Source organism: Lissotriton vulgaris, chromosome 6 (genome assembly GCF_964263255.1).
Source record: "Lissotriton vulgaris chromosome 6, aLisVul1.2, whole genome shotgun sequence".
Classification (NCBI taxonomy): Eukaryota; Metazoa; Chordata; class Amphibia; order Caudata; family Salamandridae; genus Lissotriton; species Lissotriton vulgaris.
Genome location: NC_141694.1, coordinates 331,826,444 through 331,840,524, shown reverse-complemented (window position 1 = coordinate 331,840,524; position 14,081 = coordinate 331,826,444). Strand labels below are relative to the sequence as shown.

General features: G+C 48.0%; 1 protein-coding gene across 1 annotated transcript in view; it reads right to left on the bottom strand.

Moving 5' to 3' along the window:
* The window catches only part of MBOAT2 (membrane bound glycerophospholipid O-acyltransferase 2), a 970,645-nt gene that overhangs the window by 645,667 nt on the left and 310,897 nt on the right, over positions 1 to 14,081 (bottom strand). The window lies entirely within an intron of this gene.

Sequence of the window (14,081 nt, the reverse complement as noted above, 5' to 3'; positions counted from 1 at the left end):
AATGTACAAAAAATTTGAAACCCATGGATGACACTATGAGCTAGAAATGGGGGAGATAACAGAGGTGTCACATTCACAAACCATCAGAGAACTGCCAGATGAGGGTGGGGAAATTTCCTCCCCCGACTGATAGCTAGTAGTCTCGGGCAATACAGAATCACACGACCTCCGACGACTTGAGCAACCTCCGTCCCATCTCCCTGCTGGCTGCCCCTGGAAAAATGCTCGAAAAACTGATTCAGCGTCAACTGAATAGTTTTATCGAGAAAAACGGAACCTTACACGAAACACAATCAGGTTTCAGGACTGGGTTTAGCACCGAAACGGCCCTCATTGAGGTTGCCAAGTCGATTAGATGGTCTTTAGACTCAGGGGCATCAGCTATGCTGGTGCTCCTGGATCTATCGGCCGCATTCGATACGGTGGACCACGTAAGACTAATGGCAAGGATGCAGGACACGGGCCTGGAGGACAAAGCACTATTTTGGCTTCAACCCTATCTAACAGATCGCTCTCAGAAAGTCGCATTGGGTGCCTTCTCCTCCAAACCAAAACGCTTGTGGTGTGGTGTCCCCCAGGGGTCGGCACTCAGCCCGCTCCTTTTTAATGTCTATCTAGCCCCTCTTTTCACCCTGATCGCCAAATGGGGGGTCAAGGCAATCTCATATGCCGACGATACACAACTAGTTTTCCCCTATGTTGAGGTATCAGAGGCAGCTTTTAGCCAAATAAGGGGCTGCCTTCAAGACGTGGCCAAGTGGATGAATACCAACAAACTTAAGTTGAATGCATCCAAAACAGAGGTTTTATTTTTTGGGAAAAATACGCATCCTCCATCAGACCTGTGGTGGCCCTCCGAAATGGGTCCTGCCCCAGGCCCTGGAACCAATGCGAAGAATCTGGGAGTAAGATGGGACATGAATCTCTCTTTCTCCTCGCACGTTCAGCAGGTTACTACTGGATGTTTTCACAAACTCAGGAACCTCTGGAAATTTCTGTCTCTTCTACCTGCTGAATGCCGCAAAATGGTGGTACATGCGACAATCACGTCCAGACTGGACTATGCAAACGGCCTTTACCTTGGCCTGCCCAAATATTTGGTGCAGCGCTTACAGATCGTGCAGAATGCAGCTGCGAGATTAATGAAACCAATCCCTTTCAGACATCATATCTCTCCGCATCTGCGCGAACTGCACTGGCTTCCAGTAGCAAGCAGAGTTAAATTCAAAGTTCTTACCTTAGCGTTTAGAGCTTTGAAAGGTACCTGCCCTACCTACTTAAAACTCAGACTCCCCCGCTACCATCAGGAGAGACATCTACGCTCTAATTCTCGGCTTCAGCTAACTATTCCACGAGTTAGGAAGGCCAGACTTGGGGGCAGATCTTTCTCCGCTGGCATGGCGAAACTTTGGAACGCCCTGCCTCTGGCTATTCAATCTGCCTCAACAGAAGCAAGCTTCAAGAAGCTCCTAAAGACCTGGCTTTTTGTGCAATAAACTTATACCATCTCACCTAGCTTCCTCCCAGCTGAAAGCACTCTCTTAGCGCCGGGACACCTCCTTGAGCGGTAGCTGTTCGCGCTCTACAAGCATCTGTATTATTATTATTACAAGATGATAGTCAAATGGGCTAAGGTCTGTATGCCTATTGTAACTGTATGACCTGTAAGAATGAGAATATGTAAAAAGATAATTCCCTTTGTACTATTGTATACCTTAAAGTAAAATAAATACCAATACAACTATTATAAATACCAATACAACTATTATAAATACCAATACAACTATTATAAATATATATATATATATATATATATGGGGAGTTCATTCGTATCTGCAGAATTTGCAGCGAAAATGACTCCTTGGAAAAATGCCTCCATGAGTCCAGGCAACATTTCCATCATAGGGGATATTCTGATCAGATCCTTGATAAGGCTCTCTGCAAAGCTCGCGCAATTGAGCGCAATACACTTCTAATGCCCAAAATTCCTGTAAGCCCAAATGATGAAAATACTGTGCGACTCATCACTAACTACAGTATACAGGAACATAAAATCAGGAACATCATCACGTCTGAATGGCCTATAATCCTCACGGATGTCATTCTGGGACCTATACTTCCTAGAAGTCCAAACATCACATTCAGAAGATCCCTCAGTATGCGTGATGCATTAGATAGATCTATGCCCGAAGAACCGCCTAAAAAGATTCTAACCACTAAGACAGGATTCTTTCGGTGCACCTCATGTAGAGCTTGCACGTTTGCCAAGAATAGTACCCACTACTACACAGCATTTTGTTCCACACCTGTCCCTATTCGTGAACACCTCACTTGTAGATCTGAATTTGTTGTATACAAATTGAAATGCACATGCAACCTGGAGTACATTGGAAGTACCAAACTTCCGGTACACCAGAGAATATTGCAACACATCCGTGCAATTGTTAATAGCGACAATAACTACCCAGTCGCGCGACACTTTCGAGCTGTTCATGATAAAAAATTGAGAGATCTTGAATATACAGTTTTGTGCTCCGTACCTCAACCCGGACGGGGAGGTGACAGGATGAAACTTCTTCGGCAGAAAGAGTCACATTTAATTTTGTCCTTAGATACAAAGGCTCCAAATGGTTTAAATCTGACCGAAGATTTGAGCAATTTCTTATAAACTGTATAGGGTCAGTGTGAGTTAATTCTTCTTTTTGTACTATGTACGTGAGTTATCTGATGTGGTGTAGACTTACGCAGAGCGGTCGGCCGGCTGGCTAACCCTCATTTGTATATACTTTGTTTAGGTGTTCATCACTCCGATTATATCATAATATGTATTTTGTGAAATTTTACACCTGACTATATATTTGCTAGTTACGTTACTATGTGTGCCCTGTCAGGGTAATTCCTGTCCTCAGCTGTGACTAGACTATAGACTTTCTTTCCCTCTTACTTTTTTGCTGTCACCATTTATTTTTTCAAGTTTTGTTGTGCTTTCTCCTACACGTTTGGTTTTATTATTTATTTCCATTTTCCATGTATTATATACTTTTCTAATCTTATTATTTCTATTATGATTTCTTGGGCTCTGGTTTGATCTAGGAATTGGAATGATATTCATTTTTACATGTTGTGATTCTTAGTTACTCATTGTTAGTTGAGTAGTTCAATATTACTTTCTGGCATTAGGTCAGCAGGATCAGTATGTTTTTGGCACTAAGTCATCATTTTGTTAGTTGTATTCATAATAACAGTGTAACCTTATTTTGGTTTTTTTGGGCACTTGCCGTCACTGTTATTTGTAAATACACTATTTCTCTAAGTATCACTCCATTGTATATAATATCCACTCGTAAAACAAACAGTTTTTTCTGTTTTGCGTAAATGTTTGTTACCATGCAAGCCTAAGCATCCATTATGTTTCATTTAACGTCACTTTGTTTTCATATTATTTGTTGCAACTTTAGTCCTTCCTTTGTTATTATTAACTGGAGAAGGCGTGTAACATCAGTGGTGGTTATTGAAGCCCTTTGTTTATGTTTAATATTTAAACATTGCTTTGTTTTCGGCGCATTGTGTGATCAAGCTCTCTTGTAGAGCGAAACGCGTCATCTCTATTAAATACGTTTTCCCTGTTATCCACTGTGGATCTACTTTTGTGAGGCTTTATTGGATTGCTGGCTGTGAGGTTTTGTGAGGTCTCGACCGTTGGTTCCTGCACCTTTAGGAACCTGGACTGTTTGCTTCATATATATATATATATATATATATATATATATATATATATATATATATATATATATATATATATATATATATATATATATATATATATATATATATATATATATATATATATATATATATATATATATATATATATATATATATATATAATATCCAGGGATCGCCTCACGGCAACAAACATATGCGCACTCAGGAATCCATATTTAGCATAAAGAGTTTATTCTCTGTGGTCCGCCGATTTCTTTGCGCCACCTGGCCCGGGAGAAGAATCCCAGCAGGACCCAGTGCTTTGCTTTGGATATATATTACCTACTGGCGGTCGCCAGTAGGTATATATAGTTAGGATTTTTTCCCTATGGGATTTCTGAAAATTCTATGTCTAATAACTTTGGCGTTTGTGGACGGAATCGGCTGAAATTTTCAGGAAAATGGCACATTTTGTTTCTGAGCAGCTCCTGAAAATTTGGGGGGGTTTCGTCAAGGGGGGGCTGAGAAAAAAGGGGGGTCCCAAAACGCGTTTTTAACATTGAGTTTTCCATAGGGCGGTTGGACTCACTTTTAGCTCGAACGGCTGAATGGATTTGCACGAAACTTGGCAAAATTGTAGGGACTGTTAGCCCGATGTGCCTTTGCTAGGTCTCAATATATGTGCTTCAGTGGATTTTGAGAAATTAACGTTTAAATCAAGATATATATCTGTAACAGCGCTCCGGGCAGCGATCCGGTTCGCGTACTTTTCGCTTATCGGAACTTTGCGAAGCGAAGCTGATTGGCTCTCCGGTGTCTGTCAACATTCTAAACAGTCCGGTGCGGCCGCCATCTTGTCTCTCGGTAGGATCGAGAGACAAGAGGAGGACAAAACAAAGGAGGAAATGAAGGAAAGGGGGCAAGGTAGACCCCTTCTGACTCCCTAGGATTGATGAGGGGATATTATAGAGCCACGCTGGGCCCAAAAAAAAAAAAAAAAAAGAATTCCGTTTTTTTCGCCGTAGAGACGCGTCTTGGTACGCGAACCGGGCAGCTAACCGGGAAGCTAACCGGCAGTGTAACGGGAGTCTGACGAGTAGCTGATTGGCTGTCAACATTGTAAACAATTCGGAGCGGCCGCCATCTTGTCTCTCGGTAGGATCGAGAGACAAGAGGAGGCCAAAACAAAGGGGGAAATGAAGGAAAGGGGCAAGGTAGACCCCTATTGACCCCCTAGGATTGATGAGGGGATATTATAGAGCCACGCTGGGCCCCAAAAAAAAATTCCGATTTTTTCGCCGTAGAGACGCGTCTTGGTACACGAACCGGGCAGCTAACCGGCAGTGTAACGGGAGTCTGAGGAGAAGCTGATTGGCTGTTATCATTGTAAACAGTCTGGAGCGGCCGCCATCTTGTCTCTCTGTGGGATCGAGAGACAAGAGGTGGAAAAAAAAAAGGTGTAAATGATTAAAAGGGGTAAGGCAGACCCCTCCTGAACCCCTAGGATTGATGAGGGGGCTATTAAAGTTCCCTGGGGGGTGAAAAAAAAAAATGCGATTTTTCGCGGTAAAGGTGCTTCCTGGTACGTTAACCGGGCAGCTAACCGGCAGCGTAACGGGAGTCCGACATAGTGTTTTTTGAACATTTGTGATATGTGCACGTGTGGATTTTGTCTAATTAAGGTTAAAAAAATATATATATATCTTTAAGCGTGTTTTGGCGCGCTTACGTTTTGGGTTTGGTTTGCGCTGCAGAGACGATACGTCACGGTTATGCGATGCATCATGAGGCGTCTCACGGGCTACGTGATACGTCACTTAATAAAGAATATATTTTACGGCTATAGATATTAGCTTTTAAAAAACCAATGAAATTCACAGAAAAAACCATAGGTTATAGACCATATATATAGTTAGGAATTTGCATTTACAAAACCTTGAAAATTCACTGAAAAAACCATAGGTTATAGACCATATATAGTTAGGGATTAGCATTTAAAAAACCTTATTTTATTTGCACAAAACCATTGAAATTCCATATATAGTTAGTTGCACTAACTATATATCGCGGACCCGCAATCCACTGCTAATGATGTCACATATTACATCATTCATGACATGGTCAGTGACATCACTGATGACATCACTGATGACATCTCAAATGACATCACTGATGACATCACTGATGACATCTCAAATGACATCACTGATCACATCACTGATGACAACACCCAGTGACTGTATGTTTCTGTAAAGTTAAAATATGTCTTACATATTGAAGAATGAGTGGATGTATAAGTGTCTGAATGAAGGATTTAGTAGGTGCATGACTGACTGTATGAGAGAATGATTAAATGTGTCTCACTGAGTGCATGGGTTAGTGATTAAAGTGTCTTAATTTGGCAATCATTATTTATGTTCTTCTGTAAACTGCTGCATGTTTAAATCAGTAGCTATATCAGTAACTATATGGGTTATTGAATGGTTGCCCAAGTATTTGTATGGGAGACTGAGTATGTGTGTGGGTGGCTGGGAGGTGTATAACTCTGTGCATAGATGTGTGAGCAGTTGATTCCCTAGGTGTATGGCTTCAAAAGTGCATGTAGAAACAGCTGTATGGACAGTTGACTGTGTGCATGAGTATATTGGTGAGTGAATGGATATCTCAGTTCTACATGTCAAAGTAAGTACATATGTAAAACACACTCCATGTGAGAGTTGACATATATAAATAACTGAACATAAGAGCCAGTGAATGTGAGAGTGGCTGTATGAATCATTGTGAACTTGTATCAAGGATTGTATAAGAGAGTAAATATGTGTTAGTATATGTTTGAATAAGTAAGGTGTGTATAACTGTATAGTTGAGGAAATGGAGATGTGATTGATTCTTTGCATGACTGACTAGGTGTGTGAGTAACTCCATGGATGTGTGACAGTCTGTGAGTGCCTGTTTACACTGAGTATATCTAAGGTTATATTAGAGTCTGAAGATGTATTATCACATAAATGATATCATCAGTGATGTAATCAGTAATGTCAAATGAGATGTCAGTGATGTCATCAGTGATGTCATTTGAGATGTCACTGACCATGTCATGAATGATGTAATATGTGACATCATTAGCAGTGGATTGCGGGTCCGCGATATATAGTTAGTGCAACTAACTATATATGGAATTTCAATGGTTTTGTGCAAATAAAATAAGGTTTTTTAAATGCTAATCCCTAACTATATATGGTCTATAACCTATGGTTTTTTCAGTGAATTTTCAAGGTTTTGTAAATGCAAATTCCTAACTATATATGGTCTATAACCTATGGTTTTTTCTGTGAATATATATATATATATATATATATATATATATATATATATATCTATATCAATGCTCGGGGGTTTGTCACACAGGTAGGAAGCACTCCGACAGCAGTGAAGGTTCAACCCAAAAACCTTTAATCATTAGTATAGATGGCACGCAACATGATGGAAGGTTGAGAAACAGTCCCTCCGTACTGGCATGCGATATCGGCTTAAAATGGAGGCGGGACAACATGGTGTTTCATGGACTGTATGCTGCAGAGGAAGGGAGATGCCCGAAACGCGTCCGGATGAAACAGCCCACATCCACTGGCAAAAGCAAGTGTTTGAACCTGAATAAAGCTTGTTGGGGAAAAGCATTTGTGGTGCTCGAGTGCTTCTTGTTTGGACACTCTCCAAAGAGCGTGAATATATATATATATATATATATATATATATATATATATATATATATATATATATATATATATATATATATATATATATATATATATAAATAAAAGAAATTTAAATAAAATGTGAATTTGAAGGTAAGTGTTATTGTGTACAACTTGACAGGACCCCAGAAGTCAGAGCTCACATTTTGTATCTATTTATAAAAAAAAATTGTTATCTTCATTATTCATGCATTCAATCAATCAGAAAAGTGTATTATATCTTAATACCAGGCCCATATTCCTGTAAATGAAAAGGTTTTTTCAGTTAATTTCATGGGATTTTTCATCAAGTATTCTAATTTAGCAATGCAGGTAGTTTCCACAGGGTGCAGCTACCGACTCTTTGCAGTGTGTGCGCTGTTCATCTGTTGGTGCGCATAGTACGCACAGGGCACATGTTGCAGTGTGAACAAGACCTAGAACTTGGATGTACTCCTGTGCATATTCGATCGTGCTCCGTTATATAACCATATCAAGAATAGTGGATCTGTACATCTATAGAAACCATACGTGAAGTGTGCTTGGAAATTAGCATTCGCTGCTCAGAATCCACGAATCAGTGCTGAGATACAGGGAACCTGCATGCAATTTGTCCGATTAGGCTGTGAAGCACATTTATGGATTTGAACAGGAAGTGATTGTGAATTGATAATAGTGCAGAACAGTACAATTTTAAAACTGACTAATGCAATCAAAGGGGGTTTGCGGGGCAGCCAAGCCGCGAGGTCTGTCCCCCGGGCAGATTTGGGAGGGGGAAGGGGGGCGAGAGCAGCCATTTCGCTGCTTTGGGCTGCCTGGGAGTAGCCCAAAGGCAGCCCAACATCAGAATTCCAAGCCCAAGGGGTTTATAGGGGGTGCCCGCGTTTTACCACCCACCATTTTAGGTACTGGTGACCTGGTGGCAAGGAGCATGGTAGTGAGGTGTTTTTTGGTCAGTTGGGTGGTATTGTGAGGGTAGGAGTAGTTTAGCGTGGTTGGTGGAGTGTTTTGCAGCGTGAGCTTACCTGGATATTAATGATGGCGTCCATCGATGATATTCGAGTGTGGGAGGCCATCTGCCTGTTTAGTGAGGCGGGCGGATGGACCTTATGGAGGGACTGCAGGGATCGGCGCACACGTCTGCGGTCGTGGCGGCGGCGTTGCTTGCCTGCTCGCCGCCGGAGACAGCCCGGCTGCAGGTGGGTCAACTGGGCCGCGCAGATGCTAGGGGCAGAGGCATCGGGGAATGTGGGGCCGGGGAAGCGGGTGAGGAGCGCTGCCATTGGCTCCTCGCCGCAGCCCAAGTGTTGAACGGAGGGCGGGCCGGGGGTGGGATAGCAGGCGGGAGGCGGCCGCGGGCGGGGAGCGCACCCGGAGGGGAGGCGCGGCAGCCACGTGGAGAATGAGAGAGAGGCCGGGGTGGTCAATGAGTCCGCGAGGCGGAGCAGGGCCTCGGGGAAGGGCGCCAAGTGGACGGGGAAGGAGGTGGGAGTGAGAGCGAAGGAGGGGGCGCGTGGGAGGAGGCACCACAGTGGGGCACGAGAGGCGGATAGCTGCCCAGGCGAGGTGGGGGATACATTTCAGGAGCGTGGAGCACGAGGGGGGAGGGGGAGTAAGAGAGCTCAGCTGGTATGTACGGTGGCAGGCAGGGCTCTGAGCAGGGAAGGAGACGGGAGAGCCCATCGTCCATCAGGCAGGGGTCTACTCGGGACAGGCAGAGGGACCGGCGAGGGGGCAGGATGGGGACCCTGGGGGAGGAGGTGGGGTTGGGCACAGGTAAGCGGCAGAAGAGGGGGTGAGGGTCCGGGGGGGCGTCGTGAGACAGGAGGGGGGGAACAAGTTGAGGTGGGGGGTGCTTCCCTTTGTTGTTGGAGTCAGGGGAGAGTGTGAGGGAGATTGAGGGTCTGGACGTGTTCGAGTCTTGGGGGAGGGGGTGTGGGAGGCGCGGAGTTCATCCGGGGGGGGAGCGTGATGAGGAGGTGGCAGGTCCGTCGTGGAGGGGCAGTGAGACTGGGTGAGGCTGGATGATGGGGAGGGATTCGTGGTATCACAGGGGGCAGGGGTCGGGGGTATACTTTGGAGTGAGGAGGAGGAGGGCGCGGGGATCTGGGGGATGGGCGGGGGAGGGGGCGTCGCGGAGTGGCGCTAAGTTGGAGGGACCCGGCACACCAGACCTACCTTTTCTTTGGCAGGGAGACAGCCGGCGAGGGGCTGCCGACTTGGCAGGGTTAGGAACGGCCTGGCAACGCCAAGGACAAAAGAGGGCTGAGCCTACTGCGGCATGCCCAGAGTCAGCGAGGGATCACGGCGATGCCGGCACACGAAGGCCCACAGCGGGCTCGCCAACCCCTCCACCCACAGGGCCGCAGCGGCTTGGGGAGCACCGACTGACGTGGAGCAACGGCATGAATGGTTTTTGCGTGTTAAGCGGGATGCAGGAAGGGGCGTTGGCCTCGGGCAGGGTGCAGTCGGCACCGCTGGCCGGCCGGAGTTATGTGTCCATGTTCACAAGAAGGGTGGTGTGGGGCCTGAGGGGCCGGGGCCGCAGGGCGCTAGCGGTGCGGGTTCGGGGGGAGCTTCATGCGGGTCAGACGCGGCGGGGCCTCAGGACACGGCGGGAGGCGTGGCGAAACCAGAGAGCAAGGAATTACAGATTAAGCGGCTCCCGTATATGGGAGTGACAAAGCCGCTGGGGGCGCATTTGATGCTGTCCACTAAGAAAAGATATGGAAGGGGGAGTTGGTGGAGTTGTTGAAGCTGCTGCATCGGGAGGTCCGGGCGAAGGAGGGTTCAAAGGAAGAAGAGTATGGGCTGCTGAAGAGGCCAAAAGTTCCTTTGACGCTAGAAAACTGAACGGCAGCATTTTAATTTTTGCGAGCGTTTATTGCGAAAAATTTCCGGAGGGATATGCCTAGGCGCAGTACGATGAGGGGTAGAACAGGTGGTCCAGTGGTAACTAACTGGGGCTCTCCGTGCTTTTAATGAGTTTCGGGCACAGATGGCATGGGACCCCGAAGTGAATGGGGCGAGTTGGATTGCGATCTCCGGCAGCATCCGATGGGGCTGGCGGGGTCTTGCAAGACCATATTTACGGCCAGTGGATTACCTATTATATACCAGCCCTTTCAGGGGTGCCCCACCCGAGGAGGGGTGGGGGCCGGGTTAAAAAAAACAGTCCGGATCGTTGGGGGCCTGTTGGGACTTCAATAAAGGGGCTGGCCCCAGGGAACATTGCCGCTTTAAGCATTAGGGTTCCGGTTGCGGCAAATACGGCCACCCCAGGTTTGATGTTGGGGGCCCCCAGGGCAGCGACACGGGGGTCAACAGGGCCCGGCTGGGCGTGGTGGCGTGCGCCTGTAATCCCAGCTCTTTGGGAGGCTGAGGCTGCTGGATCGCTGGTGTTCTGGATTGCTTTGCGCTGAATCGATTGGGGGCTTACAAGAATCAATATTTATCAATCCTGAGGACGTACACTGAGCAATGCAAAGAGGTCAGTGAGGGCCGCATGGCGGGGCCGTTTGAGGACTGGCCGTTGCAGGAATTAATTGTGTCCCCCATCGGGGTGGTGCCCAAAAAGGGGGCAGGTCCGTTTCGCCTTATCCAACATTTGTCATGGCCGGAGGGTGGTTCGGTTAACGACTACATTGATGAGCGGGAGACCACGGTGTCTTACTCTTCGGTTGATGCGGCCATGGCCTTGGTGGTGGCGGCAGGCGCAGAGGCGAAATTGGCTAAGTGCGACATCAAGTCGGCTTTCTGGCTGCTTCCGGGTCACCCAGACGACTGGTGCCTACTGGGGATCCAGTTTAACGGGCCGCTGGTATGTGGACAAGGCACTGCCGATGAGCTGCTTGATGTCTTGCGCGTTTTTTAAATGTTTTAGTATGTTCCTGCAATGGGTTTTTTATGGAACGGACAGGTCACCAAGGAGTTACGCACTACCTGGATGACTTTTTCTTGGTTGGGCCCCAGACTCCACGGACTGCCAGGTTGCGCTGGAACGGTCTCCGGAGATCATGGAGGACCTTGGGGTGCTATTGGCACCGGAGAAGACAGTGGAGCCAGGCACGGCGCTGTCATTCATGGGTATTGAGCTGAACACTGTGTCGATGGAGGCCCGTTTACCAGTGGAAAAGAAGCAGCAGATGTTGGGGCTGCTGGAGGTGATGGTGGCAAAGCGCAAAGTGACAGTTTTGGAGATTCAGGTGCTGTTGGGGCACCTTACGTTTGCGTACAGAGTGGTGCGGGTCAGGCAGACTTTCTGTAGGAGGTTGGGCAGGGCCTTGGCTGGACAGAGGACCTCGCATTCACCACGTGCGTTTGTCGGCGGGCGTTTGCAAGGATATACAGATGTGGCAATTTTTCTGCAGCACTTTAACGGGTTCCCCATGCAGAGAGCAGAGGACGTGGTGTGGGGATGTCCAGATTTTTCGGACGCGGCAGGCAGTGACGGTTTTTTACTCTACTGGCACGGGAAGTGGTGCGCAGAGCAGTGGCCCCCAGAGTGGGAGGGGTGGGAGGAGCATAGCATTCCTGGAGCTCTTCCCTTTGGTGGTGGCAGTCTCGCTGTGGGGAGAGGTGTTGGCTCACAGGAGGGTAACTTTCAATATGGATAACATGGCAGTGGTCCAAGTGGTGAATCGCCAGTCCGCCAGGGATGAGCGAGTGTTGAAGCTGCTGCGAATGTTGGGGTTTGGGCTGCCTGCGCCACGACATTGCTTTTTGCGCGATGCATGTTCCCGGGATTCACAATGACTTTGCAGATGCTTTGTCTCGTTAGCAGAGGGGGAGATTCCGTGGGTTAGCCAAGGACGCGGATCGGGACACGACGCCAAGGCCGCCGCAGTTGTGGTGCGTGGGCAACACAGGGTTGCAGCTGATTCTAGGATCTTTGGCGGAGTCAACAAAGAGTTTTGCCTTTAGTTTGTAGGGATGGAACGGAAACTTGCCTGTTCGCTACCTTGATGGCGGGGCTTTTCGGGTTTCGGAGATGCTGGGTTCGAGAGCCAGTCATGGGCTGCGGTGGTCGGAGGGGCAGTTGCGGCAGGAGGAGGTGCGTTTTTGGTTGCGTAAGTCTAAGACGGTCCAGCGGAGCGTTGGCATGGGGTGGTGTGGCGGAAGGCGGCGGAAGGGGCCGTATGCCCGGTGCGATGGGGATGAAGATAGCAGGACAGTGAGATGGCAGAGGGACAGGTGTTTTAACATGCAGATGGGAAGGGGGCGACGGGTTCACAGCTGTTAGCCGTGTTGCGGTAGGCTTTGGCCACGTTGGGGGTTGATGAGGGACATTAGGGCACACACTTTTCGTATTGGGGCAGCGGCGGAGGCGCACAGGCGGGGATGTGGACAAGGGGACAACATGCACTGGGAAGGTTGTCATCCATCTGTTATCAGCGGTACGTGCACAGAGCAGAGATTATTTGTGGTGTGTTTTGTGACCTATGTACTTAATCTTGTTTCTCGTTTCAGGTTCTGTGGCTGGTCCCCTTGTCCGGGACATGTTGTTATGGATTGTGAGCCACTCCTTTGTGAAGAAGGCAAGCTGCACGCGCAGGATAGCTATTTGACCAAAATCTGGGGTTTAATCCGGATTTGGTTCAGGTTGTTTGGTTAGGGCGAGGTGGCATGCGCTGGAAGGAGCTGATGAGTACATTGAATGGTCTGGTGACCGGGGGGCAGTGTCCGGACATGTTAGTTCTCCACTTGGGGGAGAACGATATGGTGCAAGATACAGGTTTGGTTTTGATGCAAGCCATGAAAAGGGATTTGGCAGGGCTGCGTAGGACATGGTCAAGGTGTACTGTGGTTTGGACCGAGCTGGTCCCGCGGAAAGTTTGGGGAGGTGCGGTGAAGCCGCAGGCGGTGGACAAGGTGCGACGTAGGATTAATGTGGAGATGGTGCGTCTGTCGGCATTTTATGTTTCTCTCATATTTGGCATTGGGATATCAAGTACGACGCGCCAGAGTTAGTCAGGGGTGATGGGGTCCACCTTTCTCGCAGGGGTATGGACCTGTACTTGTTAGAGCTCAGGGAGGTTTTGGCCAGGTTGTTGGGTGTGCGCCGGGAGTAGGGACCAGTGGGAGTTTGGAGTGTCTGCTTGGGGGGGGGGGGGGAAAGAGGGGGAGGAAAAGGTGGAGGCGGTGTAATCACCAACCCTTCCACCTTTTCCTGGGTGGCGGAGTTGTTTTTGAAGTTGGCCAAGTTTGGCTGGAGTTTGGTAGGTTATCGTTAAGTTTGGGGAGTTGGGGAACGGGAGCGGGGAAAGGTTAGGCAGTTTGGAAGTTACATTACAGGGTAGTTAGCCGAGCCGCGAGGTCTGCCCCCCGGGCAGATTTGGGAGGGGGAAGGGGGGCGAGCGCAAGAGCGGCCATTTCGCTGCTTTGGGCTGCCTGGGAGTAGCCCAAAGGCAGCCCAACTTCAGAATTCCAAGCCCCAGGGGTTTTTAGGGGGCGCCCGAGTTTTCCCAGCAACCATTTTAGGAACTGGTGACCTGGTGGCTGGGAGCGTGGTAGTGAGGTGTTTTTTGGTCCCCGCCCACCCTCCCTGGGCTTAGGGTTTTTGGGGAGGCGTTTTCTGCTGGCAGATTTTTGGTTAGGAGGGCTTTATTTGGAACAGGTGCATAGAGGGATGTTATGTATAAT